Consider the following 15636-nt stretch of genomic DNA (forward strand, 5'->3'; position numbering starts at 1 on the left):
AGAAACACACAACTAAGTAGGAAAAAAAATCCAATTAAAAAATGGGCAAAAGATCTAAATACACATTTTTCCAAGGAGGACATACAGATGGCCCATAAGCACATGAAAAGATGATCAATATCACTGATCATCAGGGAAATGCAAATCAAAATCACAACGAGATATCACCTCACAGCTGTCAAAATGGCAAAAATCAAAAAGACAAGTAATAACAAGTGTTGGCAAGGATGTGGAGAAAAGAGAACACTCAACCTGTTGTTGGTGGGAAAGTAGACGGGGGCGGCCACTACGAAAAACAGTATAAAATTTCTTCAAAATATTAATAGGACCACCATATGATTCAGTGATTCTACTTCAGTGTATTTATCCAAATAAAATGAAAACACTAATTTGCAAAGCCCCCCCCCCCATAGTCATTGCAGCATTATTTGCAAATAGCCAATAGGGAAAAAACCCAAGTGTAAGGATAAATACCATATGATTTCACTTACATGTGGAATCTAAAAAACAAACCAAGAACAAATAAAAACACAAAATTCACAGAGAACAGATCGGTGATTATCAGAAGGGAAGGGGGTTGGAGGTCGGTGAAATGGGTGACTAAGGTCAACTGTACAGTGATCGATGGTAACTAGACTTATTGTGGTAATCACTTTGTAGCATATACAAATATTAAATTATTCTGTATGCACCTGAAACTAATAAAGTGTTACGGTCTGCTTTTACCTCAATAAAAGAGTGTTCTCAAATGGCCTAAATAAATGTTTGTGGAGCACACAGAAGTAGTAGAAACTATATCACATGTTAAATTAAACAACTAGGGAGTTTAATTCCAATTTTTTTTTTCTGTTGGTCCATGTGACTTAACCTTTACTTGCATTTGTATCCTTAGATGTTCAGCAGGAATGTTTAGTGACCTATTACATTTGGCCATGATGAAGAAAAAACCAAGACCATGTACTCTAAATCACAAGACAAATATAAATTATTATCTGGTTAAAAATGAATGATTTGGGGGGCACGTGGGTGGCTCAGTCGGTTGAGCGTCTGACTCTTGATTTCAGCTCAGGTCATGATCTCACGGTTCATAGGATCAAACCCCACATCGGGCTCTGTGCTGACAGCACAGAGCCAGTTTGTGATTCTCTTCCTCTTTCTCTTTCTTTCTCTCTTGCCCTCTCCACCCCCTCTAAAATAATTTTTAAAAATGAATGACTTTCAGACAGGTTGCTTTCCCTATTCTGACATCTGAGGCTGCTAAAACTACCTTGGAGGAGTCTTTTGGTAGCTTAAAAAACCCCAGCAATTTAACTGAAAAGTGTGAAATTGCAAAACCCATTATTTTCAGAGCATGATCCTAATATAGTAGCACAAAGCCTTACCTTTCCTTTTCTGTGACACAGCTGTCATCTTAACTTGACCATGGCTGTTAATTTAGTCTATGACTACTTCAATTCCAGCTGAGCAAAAGAAACTGTAGTTCATTAAAATCCATTTCTCAATTCAAACAACTGCCAACCATACAAGCTGTCCCAGCAATTAAGGAAATGTAAAGTGATCCCCCACAGAGAGGAATGAAGTCAAGTCAGAAGCTAAGCCAACAAATCATTTTCTCCTTACAGCTTCCCAGAAAAGCTTTGGCAGGGGATTCGACAAGACCATGAACTAGAATAAATAGATGAAGGTTTGTTTGTATCATGCCTCTATATAGTCACCACACGAAAGGACTTTTTTTCCCGCCCCCAGACGCTACCAGATTCTGGATTCTGTCCAGATTCCATACACTTCCAATAAATCTGCTGCAATCAAGTTTTATAGTATGAAGAAATCTGGAGAGTTTTAAGTATGATCACAACACTGGGTAGATCAAGTCCACACTGCTTTGCTTCTGAATTCCCTTCATTATAAATTCAAATAATTCTCAAGCAGTTATAATTCTACTTTTATGATGCCTTCTCATAACTGAGCGATAAATTTTTTGCACTTGAATTCTTTTTTGTTTTTCAGCATAAGAAAATATGAATTCTGCACACAACTTCCACAGTGTTTATTTTTGAAGTCATTTAATCTATGTTTCCCTTAAAAAAAATTATTTTATTAAACACCACACTGCTGCCATCCTGATAGCATGTTTCCATGTCCTTAATTTTAATACCTCGCGGGGTCGTTTGCTTGATTGGTTTTAGAAAAAACATGAGAACTTGAATTTACTTCATTGCTATGAATGACTCACCTTGAAACCTTGTTTAAACCAGACATTAATAGTCAAATACAGATTTGTGCTCTATCAAGTCTGACCATTCAGAAGCAGCTTGGAATCCACGAAGTCAATAAAGAAACATAGAATTGCGGTGGCATGAACCCGAGACAATTTACCATCTACTATGTCTGCCCCAAACCCCACAATTTCTCACCGCTCGCCTCTGTCCTTCGTCACCTCCTCTTTTTTTCTGCTGCAGACACACAGACACCCTTACACACTCATCTGTTATTTGAGAGATTTAAATCTACCCAAAAGAAAAATGTATGCTGAAAATTAAGTGCTCAGTTTCTTCTTTCATATCCTACGCATCATCCCTCCATCTCTGAATACCTTTCAACTATCTACTGTGCAGAATTGACACAAAATAAACATGCAGGGGCACCTGGGTGGCTCTGTCGGTTAAATATCCAACTCTTGGTTTTGGTTCAGGTCATAATCTCATGGTTCATGAGATCGAGCCCTATAGAGGGCTCTGAGCTGAAATTGGGATTCTCTCTCTTCCTCTCTCTCTGCCCCTCCGTCCACCCTCTCTCTCTTTTTCTCTCTCTCTCTCAAAATAAATAAATAAAACTTTAAAATAAAATAAGATAAACATGCAGACCAGTGGAATAAGACACAAAGCCCCAAATAGATTCTACTCTATATGGATTTCTATGGTTTCAAATAATAGAAACATCACAAAGGAAAATGTAAAGTTTGTGTGCACCAAAGTACTTGTGTTCCCTGGAGGGGGGTGGGGGGGAAGTTGTGGGAAACCTACAACTACAAGACACAATGGAGAGGAAAATAAATTGCAGTAAAACTAATAGACAAAAGATAAATATCTCTACCAAAGAAACAGCTCTTTCAGATACATCAAGAAAACATCAAGAATTCCATAGACACAAAAAATGTGCATCTTAGGAATCAATATTAAGACAGCTCTAAAGTACCATTTTATACCTATTGAATTAGGTATAATTTTTTCCAAAAAGCATTTTTCAAATGCTGGTGATGTCCCCCAAAAAGGGTAACGTTAATAGTACTGAATATTTGTATAAACTTCTGGAAAAGTATCATGACAAAATAATGCATCCAGAATTATTAAAACATTTATACTATTGAACCCAGTAATGCAATTGATCGATATTTATTCTAAGGAAATAATTCAATAGAAGCAAAACTATCTGCTGAAATGTGTTCCCTTCACAATTATTTTTATAATAATGCAACAGTGTAATTATAAGAAAACAGCTTAACGCATGAAAATATTATCTGCTAGAACTTGCTCATTGCAGCCTAATTATAGTGGTGGAAAAGGAAAAGTCTAAAGTCAGATTAATATACCAAAAGGGTAAATGATATAAATAATCAGTCCCATGAAATATAATGTCGCTATTTTAAATGGTAATTATAATTGCTATGCATAGATCTAAAAATGATATCAGTAAAAACTTATGTGATTAGGAATATATGAAATTATACAGGGGAATTATGGGCTTTTTCCTCCAAATCTTCTTTGATTTAAAAAAAGTCTTGGGGGCACATGGGTGGCTCAGTCAGTGAAGTGTCTGACTTCAGCTCAGGTCATGATCTCACGGTCTGTGAGTTCAAGCCCTGCAACGGGGCTTTGTGCCTACAGGTTGGAGTCTGGAGCCGGTTTCGAATTCTGTGTCTCCCTCTCTCGCTGCCCCTCCCCCACTTGCACTCTGACTCTCTCTCTCAAAAATGAATAAACACCTTTTAAAAATTTTAAAATGATATCATTTTTTAGAAATGACTTTTAACTTTATTCTGAGAGAGGGAGTGTGTGCGCGTGCCCATGAGTGCATGAGTGGGGGAGGGGCGGACGGAGATGGGGAGAGAGAGAATCCAAAGCAGGCTCTGCACCGTCAGCTCAAAGCCCAACACGGGGCTCGGACCCACAAACTGTGAGATCATGAGTTGGACGCTTAGCCAATTAAATCACCCAGACACCCCCTAAGAATATTTTTTAAAAATAAAAATGGGGGCCCTCTGTAAATAGGTCTATAGAAACCTTACAGTGAAAGTAAATTTTCCTTTGAGAAATACAACGGTTTTTCACCAACTCGTCTCCACTTCTTTTGGGACACCAGCATCCTTCACAGTTTGCTTGGACTATGTGACCAATGGAACACCAGTGAATGTCCCGGCCATATCTGGCCCATCACTTCCCGCATGGGAATCTGTGTTTCTCCTTGCCTCCGCTAGCCCGATCTCGTCCAGCACACTGACCTGGGAAGCCACATGTGATATGAGGCACAGCTGTGAGCTACAACGAGCCTGGGTCCCCGACTTGCTGTTGGCAGTGGGTTGCACACAGATCCATTTTTGGCTGACAGTAAACTGCTGGGACTTTGAATATATTGGGTAGACTAGCCAGCCTTGCAACCTCCTGACTTTCAGTTTGAGAATTTCTAATTCATTTTAGCAAGGAACTCGTAGGAGAGTTGGAGCTCTGTCAGGCAAAAATTCCAAGTTACAACTTTGCGGCTCCCACGCGGATAATCCAGATTCTATTCCCTCCCCTTCAATGAAAGCTTTTCTGTCTTCTTATCTAATACCCCTCTTCTTCTGGTTTAGATTTTTTTTTTTAACCTGATCAAAACCTCAGAATTTTGGCGTCAAATGTCCATGCCAACGAGCATTTGCAAATATCCTTCCCGGCATCATAAGGAAGAGGGGGAAGCGTTAGTGGCTGACTATTCTGTAGCCAAGTACAGCAGGTGGGTGCTTGGCAGATGCAGGTGAATCATCTAGCACCAAGGCTCAAGCAGAGGCAGAGGATGTCCGAGCATTTATGGCAATGGGATGCATTCGTATACCAGAATTTAGCCCCTGTGCCTCTTACAGTTCAAAGAGTTTAAATGTCAGTGTGATTACAATCAGTCAGTTGGTAGGTCACATGAGAGACTGACGGCCTTGTTCCAAAGGCTGGGAATTTCTCTAGAGATCTTGTAATTGTAGTTTAAGGCTTTTGCCCTCAGTCGGTAGGAGGGCCTCACGGAGCTGGCAAGATGATTTAAGTCCCTCTAAACAGAAGTAAGGAATAAAATAAAGGAACTCGTAAGCCGGAAAAAAAATGTTTTTTAATTTTAAAAATCACAAACCGTACCATGAACGTTACCTGGTTCAAATAAAAGAGAAGCGTGTAACTTTCAGTCTGTGATCAACTTTTCAATTCAATTAATCTAATCACAGTTGATGGGTGATCAGAGCCAAATCTTGTTTATTCTTCAACTTAACCTACAATACTTGAGATATTGGGGGGGGGGGGAGTGCTATTAACTAGCACCTGAATTCAAAGTAAATCTTATTTATTTAAAAAACATTTTTTTAGGGGCGCCTGGGCAGCTCAGTCAGTCAAGCATCTGACTATGGCTCAGGTCATGGTGTCACAATTCATGGGTTCGAGCCCTGCATCAGACGCTGTGCTGACAGCTCAGAGCCCGGAGCCTCTTTGGATTCTGTGTGTGTATGTGTGTGTGTCTCTCTCTGCCCCTCCCCCCTCACAGTCTGTCTCTCTCTGCCTCTCAAAAATGAATAAGCTTTAAAAAAATTTTAAAAAGAAACATTTTTTATGTTTATTTATTTTTGAGAGACAGAGCATGAGCGTGGGAGGGGCGGAGAGAGAGGGAGACACAGAATCCAAACCAGGCTCCAGGCTCTGAGCGGTCAGCCCAGAGCCCGTAGTGGGACTTGAACCCATGAACTGCAAGATCATAATCTGAGTTGAAGTCAGATGCTTACCCAACTGAGCCACCCAGGTGCCCCTCAAAGTAAACTTTAATATGGCAACATATAAGCATTGTCTGACCCTCTCCTCCTTACAGGCCCCCATTCCATCACGACATGCCCCTACCCAGTGACCAGCAAACATTTGTGTTATGTCTCCCTCATAACCCGAGCTCATCTCTATCTCCAGCCTCACTTTCCACCACTTCTCAGAGGTTAACTTGTACGGAAACCACACAGAACTACGTCATGTTTTCCACCCCAAACTCCTCCCGAACTGCGTGCCTCGGTCCGGTGTTTGCCCCTTGAATGAAATCTACATAATCCTTCAAGATTCAGCTCCAGCCCTAATATGCACTCGTGGAATCTGGCCTTCTGTCGGTTGAGGTCATTCACGCACTCTCTCAATAAGTATTTCAGTGCCAAGCTGTTCTAGGGGGTGGAAATGTAGCGATGAAAGAAAACGAAAAGACTAATCAGTCTGCCCTCATTGAGTTTACAGTGTATCGAGGAGACACAAACTATAGAGACATGTCGTTTGCCGGGTGTTGTGGAAAATTAAGTTGGGGTATAGTGGAGAGAGAATACAGTGGAGAGAAGAGGGTTGCTATTTCCCAGGGGAGTCTGGGAAGTCTTCCCTGATAAAGTGACGATTTGAGCAAAAACTTAAAGGGAACGCGAGGGGTAGCAGGAAGCGCAATGGCCCTGAGGCAGAAGAACGGATGGCATTCTCCAGGAAAGGCAAGGCGTCAAGGGTGGCTGGAGCAAAGCAGCAAAGGCGAATGAGGAAGAAGGCGATGGTGGTGGCTGTCGGGGAGAGGGAAGAGATTATGCAGGGCTTCTAGACCCTCGTTAGAATTTTGGACGTACTCTGGGGAACTACTAGGTGTTGAGTGGAGGAATGACATGATTTTACTCGTGTCTTAAAGCTAACTCTGCTGTGTTAAGAGCCGACTAAAGGGAGCCCGGCTCGCCTTGGGGGAAATAGATTCGGCACAACGACACAGGCAAAAGACCACGGAGGCCAGACCCGGCATGGTACTAGCAGCAGAGATGTGAGATGCTTGTGTTCTGGGTATATTTGGAAGGTCAAGCCAACAAACCGTGAGTTATGCGAGGAGGCAATCTATCAGTGATGACTTTAGGTGACAGGGACGGTGCAATAGATGGGCTGTTCACTGATATGTAGGACTCCATTAACGTGTATCTTTGGGGGAAACCTAGAGCGTGTCGTCTGTATTTTCTTTCTGCGTTAGATGGTAAGTTCATATTTATAACTTATATGCTTCCAAATTCTGAGGATTATTTTTGAGTGTAGAGAGAGGGAGACAGAGGATGCGAAGCGGCGTCCTCACTGACCGCAGAGAGTCCGACGCAGGGCTCGAACTCACAAACCCTGAGATCATGACCTGAGCGGAAACCAAGAGTCGGACTCTTAACTGACCGAGCCACCCAGGCGCCCCTGAAGCTTCTTTCTCAACAACATCTCAGATGTGTCACCCGCCTTCACTTTTCCGGTCGCCTTTCTTCAGTTTAGGCTCTGGGAACTCACGGCTTGCCATAAGGCAGCAACTATTCCTAATTGATTTCCAGCCTTCGATGCTTGGCTCTTCCAGTCTGTCCCGTGATGATGAAAAAGCACAGACGGAATTGTCCCCACCGTGTTAAACAATCTCTGATGGCCTTTGCCCTGCCTGCTGGACAAAGACCATGTCTGTCCTCTGGGCAAGGATCCACACAGCATGCTTTCTGGGCCGCACGTGGCGCTGCATGGCCCAGCACATGCCCCTTGCTTCCGTTGTACGTGCTCCTGGTCTTAGATTTATGGGTGTGCGCGACCCCCTCTTCCGAACCTGCCCCAGCCCCAAACTTACTGCTAACTGTGCATGTTGGAATATTTCCAATCCTTTTAATATCCACCATTCCAATAGCTTCGAGCTTCAGCCAGTAAGAACTAATCTTTTCCTCTCCTACATATTCACACCCCTTTGGGCGCCTGCTTAGCTCGGTACTGGTGATTTATGTATGTTTCTGTATCTCCTTTTGGATAGTGGCCAACTGTATGAGAATGCAGAATTCATTTTATTAACCACATCTCTACGGTTTTCAGCAAAGTACTGCTCAGAATAGATCCGCGATAAATATTCGGAGTAGGTTTAAATAGCAAATTTCGACTGCAAGGGGAACAGTCTTAATATTAAGAAAAGATTTGCAGAGTTTTCAGTTGGTCCCCACCCACACATACCCGGTACACACAATCACTCTGTAAATGCATTTTCTTTTATAAGATACTATTTATTATCATAGTCTGTTTAGAACAAAACCACCAAAACAATATAAGTATTTTAAAGGTCATATTCAGATTGTCTCACTAAATATAAGACTCTCTGGAGTAATATTTAGAAAACACTGTAACATAAATTAGATGTTTTGTTCCTCTGAGGCCAAGCGTGTTTTCATCTTTGTGCGCCAATAAAAACATATATTGATTTTTTTTCTTTACTGGAAAAAGAAAAGAGTCTTTAAAACACAGTAGGCAAACAGCCTCCGTGCTGCAGAAAGCCAGATGTCTAAGGGCACTGAGAGAGAGAATTAGTATCGCATCTCATAACTTAAGGATATCTTAAGGGAAAACTGGTGAAATATTGTGATTTGGCAACTTGAGGCTAGCCGGTTGCACTCTGCTTCGTAGCAAGAGAGTCCCCAGTGCCCGCTTCACTGCTGCGCAGTAACATTATTGGTACAAATGTCTTTTCTACTAGTTCGCTGTCCCAGAGTCACACTGCCCTCCTGTGTGTTCACGTTATTCGTATATATTTGTCTATATAATGTTTTTACGTTTCTTTATTTTTGGAAGAGTGAGACGGAGCGCAAGTGGAGGAGGGGCAGAGAGAGAGAAGGAGACACAGAGCCCGACGCGGGGCTCGAACCCACAGACCGCGAGATCATGACCTGAGCCGAAGTTGGACACTTAACCGACAGAGCCACCCAGATGGCCCTAAATATATATTTCTTCACTAGATTATAAATTCCTTGAAAGTGATATTACCTAAAGTGATTGCTGTTTATGAGTGTGTTTTCTGCACTAGACCTTAAGTTCCTGGAGGGCAGGAACTGTCCTTTATTTATATTCCACCAGCGGTCTCCAGAGACCTTGGCACGTAGCAGTCACTCAACAGATGTCCAATTCACCTTGTCCCCTGGCTACTATTGTTTGACTAGCTTTCTTTGCTAAAGGACACTACAACCCGTCCCTAATTTCAAATCTTGGATTACTTGTAGTATAGGTTCCAAGGCAGTACCAGAAAGCCAGAATAACAAGAGTTGAAATAGTCCAGATGGAAGAAGCTTCTCCCGTCTAGCCTCCCTGTGCAGGTGGCTCTGGGCTCCTGGCTCCTGTGTGTGGTTGTACAGGATGTATACTGCAGCACTTTGCGGGGCCCTATTCACACTGCCGTCCCTGGGAATGGTGCCCGCAGGGCTGGTGCGAGGTAAGACTGCACGGCCATATTCAGCAGCCCTGAGGCTGGTCAATGGTAGTACAGATCAATGGTCCTTTTTCCTACTGCTCTACTCTTCCTAGGGAGTTCAAGATGGATTCCAAGATGGATTGCCACCACATCCACATTTCACGAGCAGCATGCTTACTGGAAGTTGCAGGTGTCACTTTTTCTACTCTCATTCCATGCTAGAACTCAGTCATGCCTAGCTGTGAGGGGGACAGGAACCTGTCTTTATGCTCAGTGCCAAACTGAAACTCAAGGGTTTCAGTTACTATACAAAGTGGAGAGCAGATCTGGGGGACAATTAGAAGTCTTTCTTACAGGGGCGCCTAGGTGGCTCTGTCAGTTAAGCATCCGACTTCGGCTCAGGTCGTGATCTCATGGTTTGTGGGTTTGAGCCCCGCATCAGTTTCTATGCTGACAGCTCAGAGCCTGGAGCCTGCTTCAGGTTCCGTGTCTCCCCCTCTCTCTCTGCCCCTCCCCCGCTTGTGCTCTGTCTCTCAAAAATAAATAAATGAAAAAAAAAATTTTTTAAAGAAGTCTTTACTACAAACCAGAATGCCACCTTTCATTTTGTCAGTTGCATTTCTATTTCTGCAACCTTTGTAACACCTATCACTTCTCCTTGATTCCTCATAACCACGAACAATTTTTTGGTGCCTAAATTTCTGCAATATTATCTGTGACGGATGACAGTTTTGTTTCTTTCTTTCTCATCCGTATACTTTCCCTGCTTCCCCCTTATTCCGCTAGTCAGGACTTCCAGAACAAGGCTGAACTGAAAATGTAATAGTAAACACACTTGTAAGAAGAGAAAAAAATTCACTCGATCATGCCTTACTCTGAGGTCTGGTGTAGGTTCTTTGGAGATACTAGCTATGGGATTAAGGAAATCCCTTTTATTCTCAGCTGGAAGGACAGAGCATCTGTCAGCAAAAGTTTTTAAGAGATTATCTGTAGGACCCCCAGCAAGCCTCTTCCTAACCCCCTGAGACTTCTTTGGATGCTTAGGGACTCAGTATTCCCCTGCTTTGGCCCCTCTGTTCAGCAAATTCTTGCTTTCAACTATTAGTGTAAAGATGTTTTATCATCATCAGTGATAACACTGTTTTTCTTGCTTCATTCATTCATGTAGTGTGTTGTATTTTTCCAAAAAATTTTTAGAAGATATACAAGCCCCATACATTCAACCGGTAAAGTAGAAATAGACAGTGATGAACTTCATGGAAAATATAGCTAGCGTAAAAGAATCGTCGCTAAGGCACAGTTGACATGTAAATTCTTGCAACTCACATCCTGTGGTATTTCTACATATGACCTGCAAACTTTTCTGATATTCTTTATAATAAGTTTTTCATTGATTATAAAAAACAATCCTCACAGGAACTAAAGATTTCCTAACACTAGGACTTGAAAAAAAAGGTTTTTTTTAATGCTCTTTACGTACATAGAGGATGCTATACACAAACTCTGAAAGAAATGCAGAAGCCCATTGCGACTGTTGTAGTTTCCCTCAACGTGAGCAAAGGGCATTATTCCCAAGCAAACCTCTCTAAACATGACTTTACAAGCTGCCCAAACATTCAGAGCCAAGGAGCCTGTGACGACTGCTTCTTTTTTTTTTTTTTTTTTTAATTTTCTTTAAGGTTTATTTATTTTTGAGAGAGAATGAGAAAGAGACAGAGTGCGAACGGGGGAGGGGCAGAGGGAGAGGGAGACACAGATTCTGAAACAGGCTCCAGGCTCCGAGCTGTCAGCACAGAGCCCGATGCGGGGCTCGAACTCACAAACCGTGAGATCGTGACCTGAGCCAAAGTTGGATGCTCAGCTGACTGAGCCACCCAGGCGCCCCGAGGATTTTTTATTTTAAATACGAGCTGTGCAGTGGACATTTCAGTTATAATTAATCTCAGTCAAAGGCTTATTTCTGTGCCTGATTAAAGATGAACGTAAATGATTTGTCACTCTCCCTATGGAGAGGTGACTTTATTTCCCCACCCTTGGAGTCTAGGCTGGCCCTGAGTACTTGAACCACAAAATGTGTTGTAAGTAATGCTGGGCCAGTTCCGGGACTCACCTTTATGAGGACAGCCTCTCCTTCCTTCCTCTGGGGACACAGACTCTCAGAACCCAGCTACCCTGGGGGAAGCCAAGCCATAAAGAAAGTCTGTGCATAGGAAAGTCAGTAGAGGGGCACCTGGGTGGGTGACTCAGTCAGTTGAGCGCTGACGTGGGCTCAGGTCCTGATCTTGCGATTCATGAGTTCAAGCCCCACATAAGGCTCGCTGCTGCCAGTGCAGAGCCTGCTTCCAATCCTCTGTCCCCCTCTCCTGACTCTCCCCTGCTTGCACTCTCTCAAAAATAAATAAACATTAAGAAAAAAAAAAACAAACAAGGAGCCAGTAGGCCCCAGCTCAGCTCCCAGGTGGCAGTCAGCGTCCAACACCAACCACATGTGTGAGTCACCAGATGTTCTAGCCCACTTGAGTCCCCGGTGGATGATAGCCTTAACCAGCATCACATGGGGCAAAAAAAGCCACCCAGCTGAGCCCAGTCAACGCAGAGGATGTGAGAGAGTAGCAGGACGGTCGCATAAGCCAGTACATTGTGGTTTTCTCACGCAGTAAAATATGTAATCAAAGGACTTCCCACTCACATTTCACTTCACTGCACACAGTCCTGCCTCTGCCACCCCCCCCCCCCCAATGACCCCCACAGACTCTGTTCTGGTCAAGTTCCTAATGTAACAAATCATTGGGAAACCACCCAGCCTGCCCCCCATTCCTGCCTTTCTGAAATTCCTGCTGCACTAGCTTAAAGAGGTATCCTTGAAAGAATATCCAGGTAATATTTTCACATGGTTTAAAAACAAGACGGTTTGAAGTTTTCACCAGTGGGAAGTTTCTTCCCCACACCTGGCCACTTGCGTTGCCACCTCTGTCCCCAACAGATGAAGACCATCCTTATTTTCTTAGCGTTTCTGTATATACAGGCAAATATATATGTCTCCTCTTCCCACTTTTCTATTTATTTTTTTTATTTTTTTAAACATTTTTTATTAAAAATTTGTTTTTCAATGTTTGTATTTACTTTTGAAGGAGAGAGAGACGGAGCATGAGGGGGGAGGAGCAGACAGAGAGGGAGACATAGAATCTGAAGCAGGCTCCAGGCTCTAAGCTGTCAGCACAGAGCCTGATGCGGGGCTCGAACCCACGAACTGTGAGATCATGACCTGAGCCAAAGTCGGACGCTCCACCGACCGAGCCACCCAGGTGCCCCTCTTCCCACTTTTTTAAACAAAACATGCATTTTATACGCACTATTTCACCTCCTTGTTTTCCCCCCATTCACAATGTATCTTGAGGACTTTTATATGTAAAGAATTTTTAAAATCATATTCCTAAAATAAAGTACAATAAAATCATATTCCTGGGGCACCTGGGTGGCTCAGTCAGTTAAGTGTCCAACTCTTGGTTTCTGCTCAGGTCATGATCCCACGGTTTAGGATATCGAGCCCCACATCAGGTTCCTCGATGCTTGTGATTCTCTCTCTCCCTCTCTCTCTCCCTGCTCCTCCCCACCCACCGGTTGTGTTTTCTCTTTCTGTCAAAATAAATAAGCTTTGAAAAATCATATTGCTTGGGAGTGCCTGGGTTGCTCAGTCAGTTAAACATCCAACTCTTGATCTCAGCTCAGGTCATGATCCCAGGGTTCAAGCCCTGCATTGGGCTCAATGCTGGGCATGAAGCCTACTTAAAATAATAAACAAACAAATAAATAAATATTGGGGCGCCTGGGTGGCTCAGTCGGTTAAACGTCCAACTCTCGGTTTCAGCTCAGGTCATGATCTCACAGCTCATGAGTTTGAGCCCCACATCGGGCCCTGGGCTGACGGTGTGGAGGCTGCTTGGGATTCTCTCTCTCTTCCTCTGTCTCTGCCCCTCCCTCACACTCTCACTCTCTCACTCTCAAAATAAATAAACTTATAAAAAATAAGTAAAATAGTATTTCTTAAAAAAAAAAAAAACCTTCCACCATATTTCTAGCTCCAGATTAAAATGGTGTTTGTTCCACTCAAGGATTTCTACAAAACCCACAGAAAGCTAAGAAATTTTACACTAGCGGTTCACCTTTCTTCTAGATTGACAAATGGCCAAATCCGCCATTTCTAATTGAGGGCTGCCCCTATAAGAGGAAAAAATAATCAACAGGCGGCTCATAAATGGATTTTTCCTATTTTGCCTAGTAACGTAAGTGCCTAGCAATTTGTTTTTTTGATTATAATGTAAGTAAGTGCCTGGTATTAAGCCTTTGATGGCCGAGGACTCCCATTTCAAAGATCCGTCTCGAATAAACACATGGCCAGCCATACAACTAGATAAGGAGGCTGCCCCAGTGGGGCAGTTCCCTTTTAGAAAGCCCTTGGGTGACCCAGATAGCCGACCACTCGAGGACACCTCCCTGCCCTTTAAGCCTTACACTTATGTTTTCAATTCACCCATAAAGAGTGAATCTGCAAAACCCTAGGCACCCCACCCATGAGCCCAATGAAGGCAGAACCCCAGGTTCATGGTCTCTCTCCATAATCTCACGAGGGTGTGGCCCTTGGACGTCCTGTACCCCCTCCAGAACCAGCGAGTCATGAGCCTTGTTTTTTCGGCGTCCCCTGATGGTTGTTGCTGACATGTGTCCTGCAAAGAGCCACAGGTCTGGGTCAGCCACAACAGGGGCTGTGATTGGGGAAACGTGTGTGGGGGCCCATCACAAGCATGGGCCCAGATGACTGCCCCAGGCATTGCCGGCCAATGGCATCACTACCGATAGGCTGAGACACAAAACAAGTATTTGCAGTTTCAGAATGAAAGTAGATTCGTGCTCATATTTGAAGAGACACGCAGACAAAAGCAGAGTGGAGAACGGGAGCCTAAATGTGCAAATCACCTACCTGTGTGACAAGTGCAAGGCCCTTCCCTTGTCCCCTGACAGCACTGTCTATTCAGGTAACCTTGAAATGAAGTTTCCCTGACACATACCATCCCACTCGGGGCAGAGAACTGGAGGTCGTACTCCATGAGCACTGTTAGAATAATGTGAAATTGATGCAGGTAAGAATAAAATTAGACTCCTATCCTACACCACAACACTCAACATGTCAAATGAAAAGAAAGTTACACCAGCCATAAAATGATAATAAGAGAAAATGTACTTAAGGTTTTGAGGTGTCTAGGTCTTTTCGAACAAAACATAGAGAAAAGACTGGCAAGCTTTGCACTTTATAAACAAAACTAATCATAAGCACTCGATGGAAAGAAACGTGTATGTTAAAGAATGTAAGTAGATGAAGGGGCACCTGGGTGGCTCAGTCGGTTGAGTGTCCGACTTCAGCTCAGGTCATGATCTCACAGTTCATGAGTTCGAGCCCAGCAACGGGCTCTGTGCTGACAGTTCAGAGCCTGCTTCGGATTCTGTCTCCCTCTCTGTTCCTCCCCCGCTCACACTCTGTCTCTCTCTCAATAAATAAAACTTAAAAAAAAAAAAAGAACGCACATAGATGACTTAGGTATGCACTGACACATCAATAAAAATGACTAATAATTCGACAGAATGGGGGGCAAACAATATTCCTGAAAAATTCACATGAAAAATACAAATAATCACTGAACATATGAAAATACATGCGGTTTTAATAATCAGGTGCACATAAATTGGAAAAAAAAATTTAAACTGACACTATTTTGTGTAGGAATATGAATGGTACAGGTGCTCCCATGTCTTGCTGTTGGGGACCAAATCGATAACAGCTTTTTTGGAGCACAACTTAATGGCATCAACCAAAATTTAAAACGGGTATTCCCTTTAGCCTAACAATTGACACATAAGGAGTCTCTTACATATGCATATCTGCACAAAGGTACAATGTTCTTGGGCCTTACTTAACCTCTCCGAGACTAATCCTTTATTGGCAAAATGTTTATTATAATAGCATGTACCTCCCTTAGTTGTTTTTTTTTTTAATGAAGTAAATTAGCCCCTGGCCTGCTACAAAATAAATTTCAATGAATGTTATAATATACTGATGATATTACTATTATCACATTGCCATTTAATTGTGACACGGTTATGTCTGTGTCCTTG

This window comes from Prionailurus bengalensis, chromosome B4 (genome assembly GCF_016509475.1).
Source record: "Prionailurus bengalensis isolate Pbe53 chromosome B4, Fcat_Pben_1.1_paternal_pri, whole genome shotgun sequence".
In the NCBI taxonomy this organism is placed as follows: Eukaryota; Metazoa; Chordata; class Mammalia; order Carnivora; family Felidae; genus Prionailurus; species Prionailurus bengalensis.